The sequence below is a fragment of the Schistocerca nitens genome, chromosome 2 (assembly GCF_023898315.1).
Source record: "Schistocerca nitens isolate TAMUIC-IGC-003100 chromosome 2, iqSchNite1.1, whole genome shotgun sequence".
NCBI classification, from domain to species: domain Eukaryota; kingdom Metazoa; phylum Arthropoda; class Insecta; order Orthoptera; family Acrididae; genus Schistocerca; species Schistocerca nitens.
In genome coordinates this window covers 527,132,308-527,141,099 of record NC_064615.1, presented here as the reverse complement: position 1 = coordinate 527,141,099, position 8,792 = coordinate 527,132,308, and positions in this window count along the sequence as shown.

The following is an 8,792-nucleotide window of genomic DNA, read 5'->3' as shown; positions in this document are numbered from 1 at the left end:
AAGGTTAAAGATCGTTTAGTTTTCCTGTTAACTTAAAAAAATTCGAAATTATATCCGGTACCCTTTTCCATTAGACACACGCACGGTCGAACCTTGAATTCCTCTCAGAGGGTAGCATTAGCGTGTTTCATGGCACGTTAGTGTTATAAGCTCAATAAGACCTTGATCCTTTGCTACGAGTTTTTTCTGACGATGCTGTTACAGTCAACTCGAGCAAATCTGAAATCGGCAAATTTAACATCATATTTTTAGGTCACGTCGTATCCGTTTCTGGCATTGAACCTGACCCGAGCCGGTTGCAAGCTATCCGTGACATAACCACACCCACTTCCAGATATCAGTCCAGAAGTTTCCTCGGTGTGAAAAGTTTTTCCATTGTTTTGTGTATTACAGGGCTCTAGATACCCTATGTATGTGCCAACTTAGCGACAAAAACTTCAGCTTGTTCTGGGACGACCAAGCTCAACAAGAATTTGTCAGTTTAAAACTAGCTTTTTTGAACGCTCCTCTAGTGGCTCGTTCTGATCTTTCACATGACTTCTGTTTGGCCACTGGCAGTTCTAAAATGGCCATTGGTGTCCATTTGTTTCAAGAGATCGAACAAGACGGCATTGTTGTTAAGAAAAGCGTTGCATTCGCTAGCCTCATTTGTCTCCAGCTGAACGTAACTATTCTATAACAGAATTTCAATGCTTAACAGTCGTGTGGACCTTTTCCAAATTCCGACACTTTTTATTTGGCAGACATACCGAGATTTATGCTGATCACAGAGCGTTGGAAATTCTTATGTCAGTAAATCTTTCTCATGATTGTTTAATTCGTTGAGCTACGCCTTTACAAGAATTTCGCTTTACGGTCATCTAAATTCCCGGCGTGGAAAATATTGCCGCTTATGCATTATCTCGCTCACTTGGCGGTACTCCGTCTGGTTCTTCAACAGAATTTTGTCACGTCACTTTCAGTGTGTTATACATTCAAAAAGTAGCTTTCGAAACCTTTATGACCGACATTACTGAAGAGCAAGACAAGGGTCCGAAAGGATGGAACGGCATCAAACGGCAACGCCGCGACAAAACCAAATCTATCACACTCTACTATCTCGTTCGGAACATCTTGTTTAAACGGTTAACACCTGACAGCTCTACCTGGCTTTTTGCGTACCCAAGCATCTGGTTAACAAACTTATCTGGTACATTCATCTCGTTAGGCTCATTATGGAGCCCGCAAATGCTTTTTCATTCTTCGTCCAACATCTTAGTTCTTTAATATGGAGAAATCTACTCGTTGTGTTCTTATGGAGTGCAAATTATGCCAGAAAGTTAAGACAACAACATCTTCCTTTTATGTTCAGTTGTATCCGATCATTCCTGTGGAATTACGTCGTTTAGCAGTCATTTGACTTATTCGGTCCTCTTGTTGCCAGCAGAAAAAGTTTGTCTTACATTTTCATAGCTGTAGAACTCACGTCGAAATATGTTTCATTCATACCTGTGCGTAAAGCTACTGGCAAACAGCGTCCGCCGCCTTTGTTAAGAAATTTTTAACAGAAGTAGGTCACGCTGACAAGGTCATTTCAGACAACGGTCCGCAATTTAGGTCAAGTTATTGGATTTCACCCTCTCGAGCAGGAACATCAAAGCCATTTACATTTCCCCCTGCCATATTTCTTCAAATCCAGTTGAACGCGTTATGAAAGAGATATGTTAACTATGCAGATTGTATTGCCTCAAGAAGCACGTACATTGGTACAAATACATCTACACATTTCAGGATGTTATCAACTCTATTCCCAACGCTTCTACCTTACTTTCTCCGTAAGTTGTACTGAAAAAAAAACTGCTATCTGACAGAATCAGAGAACTTGTACCGATACCTAATTTAAGTTGCTTACGACACCATCGAATTGTGGAAATAGCTTTACAAAACATCAAACGAGCTGCAGAAAAGAGGATTGAAAGGCAGCACCCTTCCGGAATCAAACTAACATCTCAGGTAGGACAAAAAGTACTCGTCAGATCACACAGACAGTCTCATAAATGAAAACGCTTGTTCTACAAATTCTTCCTTTGCTATAATTGACCATACAGAATTCGTCGTATTTGTGATCCGAATGCTTTGGAAGTGGAAAGTTTGAGAAACAAACGTAAAATGGGTGTACACCATATTACGGATGTCAAAGAATTTCACGAATGGGACACACTCACACAGCTTTACAGACAATGCACCCACACTGAGAATTTGTTTACTATCGGATTGGTATGAGCACAACCTACTTTATTGTTTATTGTTTTATAATGTTCGATTTTCTCTGATTTTGTGAGTTGTCAACACATACTCAGATTTACAGATAACACACTTAAACTGCGATCAGGTATGTACTGTAATCTTATATTTTTGCTCTTTAAGATCGAAAATTCTTGTCACACAGCAACTAAGTTTGCACATGACTCTGACATGTGGACTTTGTAAATACTTTTAAAAACTGATTATTTGCTTAGTTTTAAGCCATTTCATCAGTGTTAAGATATACTTTATTCTGTTTTTTTTCCTTCTTATCATTCTTATTTTGTGTCTTGATGTAATATGTATACTACTTCACTATTGTATTTCATTGCCTGGTAGTACCCTCTTGTTTTTTATGAAGTATTTGTACTTTATTTGCACTCTGCACAGATATTGAAATATTTTAATTGGGAGCAACGTTAGCTCTCATATCTTATTCGATTATACCCTGGCTTATGATTAATTAGCCTATACTACACTTAAGATTATACATTCTTTGGATGTCTCGTCGAGGCTTGTTTGTAATGAGCGGTTATGGTCTTGCTACAGTGTGGAAGGACTATCTGTTTAGCACATTCTGTGCTTTCTATCCCCTCATTACTACCAATACCAAATTTTTCTGATGTCGGTGCCATGGGACTGCAAGATTGTCTTGCACTGGTCAGTGATATCAAACACTTCTCACGGCGGTGGCAGTGGGACTGCAAGATTACCTTTCGCTGTTCAGTAATGTCAAGTACTCCTGATGTTGATGCCTGCGGGACTGCAAGATTGTCCCGTATTGGTCAGTTCTACAGAGTAATTCTGACGACAGTGCCAGTGGGTCTGCAAGATTGTCTCTCTGTGCTTTTCAAATAATATTTATGCTGACATTGTCTGTGGGACTGCGAGATTTTCCCTCAATGTGCCATATAGTTTGCTTGCGAACTTATGGTTGGCAGTTATTTACAGGTTTTACTGCTCTAAGGACACTTTTTGTACCACAATCTAGGGTGGCGATAAACATTTTCTTTGTACTTAGGACAGAGCATATTATGTATTCTATCGGCTCTCTGTACTAACAGTCTACACGTGTAATGCAGTTTGCACTATTGTGAGTATAGGCCATTCTTAGAAAATACTATACTTTTAACAATATGTTTATGTCAAGCAATGATTTATACCTATTTTCAGTTATGCAACTATTTATGTCCAACAGTAATTTGTACTTATTTTTGTCATGTATAGTTTTGTTATTACTTGTGTACTCGCAATGCCTCTTTCGACTTTTGCACTCACTTTTCACATCTTTTTTCCCAGTCTCTGCAATGTCACTGACATCGCCTCGTCTGTGAAATTACGGTCTGGTAGATCGCGGGGTAATGATAGGTGTCATGTATAGTTTAGATATTTGAATCGATTGTAATGTTAAGCACTCTTGGAGTGAGAAAGCACGAGTAGACTATGTTTAGTTGTGTTAGAATGAGGAAGATGACAATGTTAACCTGTGTTAGAGAAAGGAAGCAACGGCAATATTATTTTTGAAATTTGAAGTATTGATTTATTACTGAATTTTTTGTCAAGGAGGAAGTCTAATGGAATATCATGTATACGTTGAAATGATGTTACCTTTTTTCACTGTTGCCGCGTCATCGGATAAAGTTGGTTATTGTACTGAATGTTGATGGATTTGAGAGATAGGAAAGTGTATTGTTTGAATGTTAAGAAGTTCATTAAATTTAAAATCTTCCTTGAGCACTTTTTCACAGTGTATAAAGAACTTAGTGTTGTCATTTATGTGCATATTTCATTTTCTTACCAACCCTACTCTTACAATCATAGAAACAGTTCGATTTTCAATTAACAGAGAACTCATTGCACCTCTGGAGTGTGTCTATGTAGATACAGCAATTTGCAGCTTTAGCATAGCGGCGCGCAAGACAGAGCAGTACTGCAACGTGTTATCTGGATTTGCGCAGAACGGAAGTAAAGAGAAAATCTTTTTATTTGTTTATTTATTCAATCAGGGCCAACTTATGTTATTCAGAGACGGTTTTTGTGAACAATTTTGGTATACCAGTTACTCTGGGTTTCATGTCAAAGTTCATTTTTACACTGTTCAAAATTCGTGCAGTCAGACTGATAACTTTTACAGTGTGAAAGACTGCCCTTTTCATTACGACAATTAATTATTATTACAATGTAGCTTTGTCATCTCATTACGACAGTGTAAATTCATTATGACAGTTGATTTATTATTACAGCTTAGAGCTTACAATCACAAACAAATTATTTCAGTCTACATTATTTCATTTCTTTAGAGAACTTTCAATACATGTTTAGTAAACTAGCCAAAAATCGGTAGTATCATATCTCAATGAGGAAGTTGAAACTTTCAGCACAGGAAATCACAATGTAGAGGAACTCTGGATCAAGTTTAAACAAATAGTTGGTCATGCACTGGATGGATATGTACTCAGCAGAACAGTTCTCAATGGGAAGAACCTCCATGGTATACATTCACTGTAAAGAAACTTCTAAAGAAATGGAAATAAATGCCTTATAGGTGTAAAACAAAGCGAAGGGCTGTAGGTCGAGAGATGCTGAATGAAATGCGTTTTTCTGTCAGGAGAGCATTACGTGATGCCTTTAACAGAACCCAAAGAAATTCTGGTCATATGTAATGGTTGTTAGTGGCACCAAAGTCATTGCCTCAAACTGAGGGTAGCAAAGCAGAAACTGAAATGCTTAACTCCGTTTTCAATTTTTCATAAGGAAAACCCAGGAGAATCACCCCAATTTGAGCCTCATACCACCGAAAAAATGAATGAAATAAGTGTTTTAGATTCCGAGAACATATTCTCAGCTCAAACATAATGAGGTATCTTGAACCAAATGATCTCAATGTCAGCCAGCATGGATCTCTTTTCTCACACGACATACTGTGAGCTTTGGATCATAGCAATTAGGTCGAGGCAGTATTTCACTCAGAACCACACCTACGTTTATGGTCAAAAGTACGATTATATGGGGTATCAAGTGAAATTTGTGACTGAACTAGGGACTTTTCGGTAGGGAGGACACGGCATGTTGCCACGAATGGGGAGGCATCATCAAATGTAGAAGTAACTTCGGGTGTGCCCCAGGGAAGTTTGTTGGGACCTTTGCTGTTCATGTTGTCTATTACTGACCTTCTATTACTGACCTTGCAGACAATATGAATAGTAAAATCAGGCTTCTTGCAGATGATGCAGTTATCTATAATGAAGTACTAGCCCAAAGAGACTGCTTAACTACTCAGTCAGGTCTTGAGAAGATTTCAGAGTGGTGTAGAGATTGGAAACTTGCTCTAAATGTTCAGAAATGTAAATCTTTGCATTTCAAAAAACGAAAAAACGTAGTACCCTATGACTATAGCATCAACGAGTCACTTTTGTAATCGGCCAACTCATATAACTACTTGCGTGTAACATTCTGTAGGGACATGAAACGGAATGATCACACAGGCTCTGACGTGGGTAAAGCAGGTGATAGACCTCGGTTTATTGCAGAACACCAGGGAAGTGCAATCAGCCTACGTAGGTGATAGCTTACAAATCACTCGTGCGACCTGTTCTACAGTATTGCTCAAGTGTGTGGGACCCGTATGAGATACAACTAACAGGGGATGTTGAACGTATACAGAGAGGGAGAGGGGCAGCACGATTGTTCACAGGTTTATTTAATCCATGGGGGAGTGTCACAGAAATACTGAAGGAAGTGAACTGGAACACTCTTGCAGATAGACGTTATTTATCCCTAGAAAGTCTTTTAACAAAGTTTCAAGAATGGAATTTAAATGATTAGTCTAAGAATATATTACAACCCCCCAACGTATCGCTCACATAGGGATCATGAGCATAAGATTAGAATTATTACTGCACGCACAGACGCATTCAAACAATAATTCTTCCCGCGCTCATGCGTGAATGGAACAGGAAGAAACCCTCATAACTTGTACAATGGGACGTACCCTCTGCCATGCATCTCACGGTGGTTTACAGAGTATAGACGTAGATGCAGATGTAGACGTAAGTGTTTTTTTTTACGGCTTTCCGATAAGTGATATGAAAATCCGATGTCAACAACGTTATGAATATTTACACTTCACTTTTCATGCGACGTGGAATTTATAATAAACTGCAGATATTCTGAAGCTTTTGTTTTAGTAGCGACGAATCTACGAGGGTTTTCACTCCACGAAATCTAAATGTACTTTGCAACCTCGTGTACCAGCGGCGGAGTGATCCTGTCACAGTTTCGAAATACCCCATAATGAGGGAGATGTTCTTTTAGATTCAGATCCAGAGTAGCAATGTATCATCAAAACGTCGAATAAATTATTTTAGTAACTAAATTGTTGTTAAGTGCCTAATGTCTCAAATGTCTGTTGTCGCAAATATACGACGCACCGAATTATACGAGACAACGTATCTTTGATTTAGCTTTACGTGCTCTGAAACCCTTCAATAATGATTTTTGATTTCTCCTTTCAAATGAGAATATATTCAGATACTAAGGCATTGAAGGACAAATAACAATGACATGAATCACGATGGTTCTCGTCTTTGTATCTGCAACAACAGAGATCGTTTTTGCGTTGGTTGCTTTATCGACATTTGGGTTTCAGATTAATGAAACGATAGTTCTATTTTCCACCACAGCCTTGAAGGATTATGTGATCAATAAGTATATACACGATCAACACACTATTCGATAGCGTACACAATATTATAAGAGTATTTCCCGCGTCCCTGTTGTGTACCGGTATCTGTCGTCGAGAGTTTGTATTGGGATTCGAGATGAGATAGACCGAATGTCTGATGTGACTAATAACATGCTATTGTAAATGTGTACAAATGTAAGTCAATAGGGTCAGATAGGGCAGACTTTCTTTAACGTTCGAATGCAGCAATAATACACGTATAATGATGCTTGATACAAACACTTTGGTTAAACCCGTATATGGAGATGTAGCGCTGCAAAACAACAAACAGGAGTTGAGTCGCAGGGATGGCGAGAGGCAGACAACGATTCTTTGGGAGATTTCTGGTAAAGTTTTAGTTTCTCCATGATTGGAGAAGTGCCGTTATCCTGCATTTGCATATTCGGTTAATGGAAGGTCTCTCCAGCTGCTAATGTGTACTTTACTTAAGTCCACAACCAGTTTCGGTCTTCACGTCAAGGCCAACTTTAAGTGGATATTGTTTCTGTTGTGGAACAACGTCAAACGATTATTCCACGTTGTTTTACAATAGAACAGTTTCCAACTGACATTGGCCTGTACGTAAAAAAGGAAACCTCTAATGGACTTAAATATAGTATACATTAGCAACTGGAGCGGCCTTTCATAAATTCTGGGCAAGTGACGTGGACCAAGAAACGAGAAGACTCTTGCGATCCATTCTTACGGGCTATTTGAGTCGAATTAAAGGAAGACATCGAGTCAATCGGGAGGGGTGTCGCTAAATATACTACCAGTCCGTTCTGTCAGGGTGAATATTACGGAAACGCCCCTTTTAAGAAACCTTTAATTTTCTCTTCTGAAGAGAGTCACTGGGCTGATGAATAAGTTTCTTTCAGAGAGAGTACAGAACGATTCTCCTATCTCCGACGTTCACCTCGCTTAAGAACCTTTACAACATAATAGGAACTCGTACATAGATATACAACCTATCATGTTGTTAGAAATGGATTAAGGTTGTGTAGAAAACTCCGAAATATACTTAACGTTAAAGAAAGAGGTTTTATAATACGTGATGTCCTTCACCATCCATGATTCACTCAAGACTTAGTTTTGCTGATTGAAGAAGCAAATACCGGTTAACATCAGAACTCAGACATTGGGTTTATGAGCTTGTTGATCTGGTGGGGAACCTTTTCCAAAACGGCGACTTTAAAACTACGGTTAAAGCACAGCCTTAATTGCACGTGTATTGCTTTCCACGTCCAAAGGGTTCTTGTCATAACTAACAACGCGTAATTATTTTTACATAATTATATTTCTAGTTGTACAGAAGATCTGTGGTGACAGAGAGCCAGTCTTTCCTTCACCAAATGCATGAATCACATCAAAATTACGAAGTCTGGTTGTCTTGTCAAACTGCATTCAGTTGCCACAGTCCACAAATTTGTCAGAGGCTGCTGATGCATAGTTGATCCGAGACAACTTTTAACCGAGCCAGAGTGCTGAGCAACCTTCCTGCTTTAGCTACAGTACTCTACGAGTATAAAAGTTGCACGTAGATGCACAAACATTAGGAAATAAGCTTGAAATGTAAAACTATAGCGTCTTATTCAAGAATTCTAATGGTTTTGAAGTATTGGTTTGAAAGTTTAAAGTATGTATTGTTTCCAAATATTTAATTCTCTCTTTTAAATCTATTGTGACATCATTAAGGTATTCATTGATAAATAGTTTGCATGCCGCTGCGAACTCATCGCCCATCATCTTTGAGTATTTTCATATAAACCAAAATGTTACATGTAAA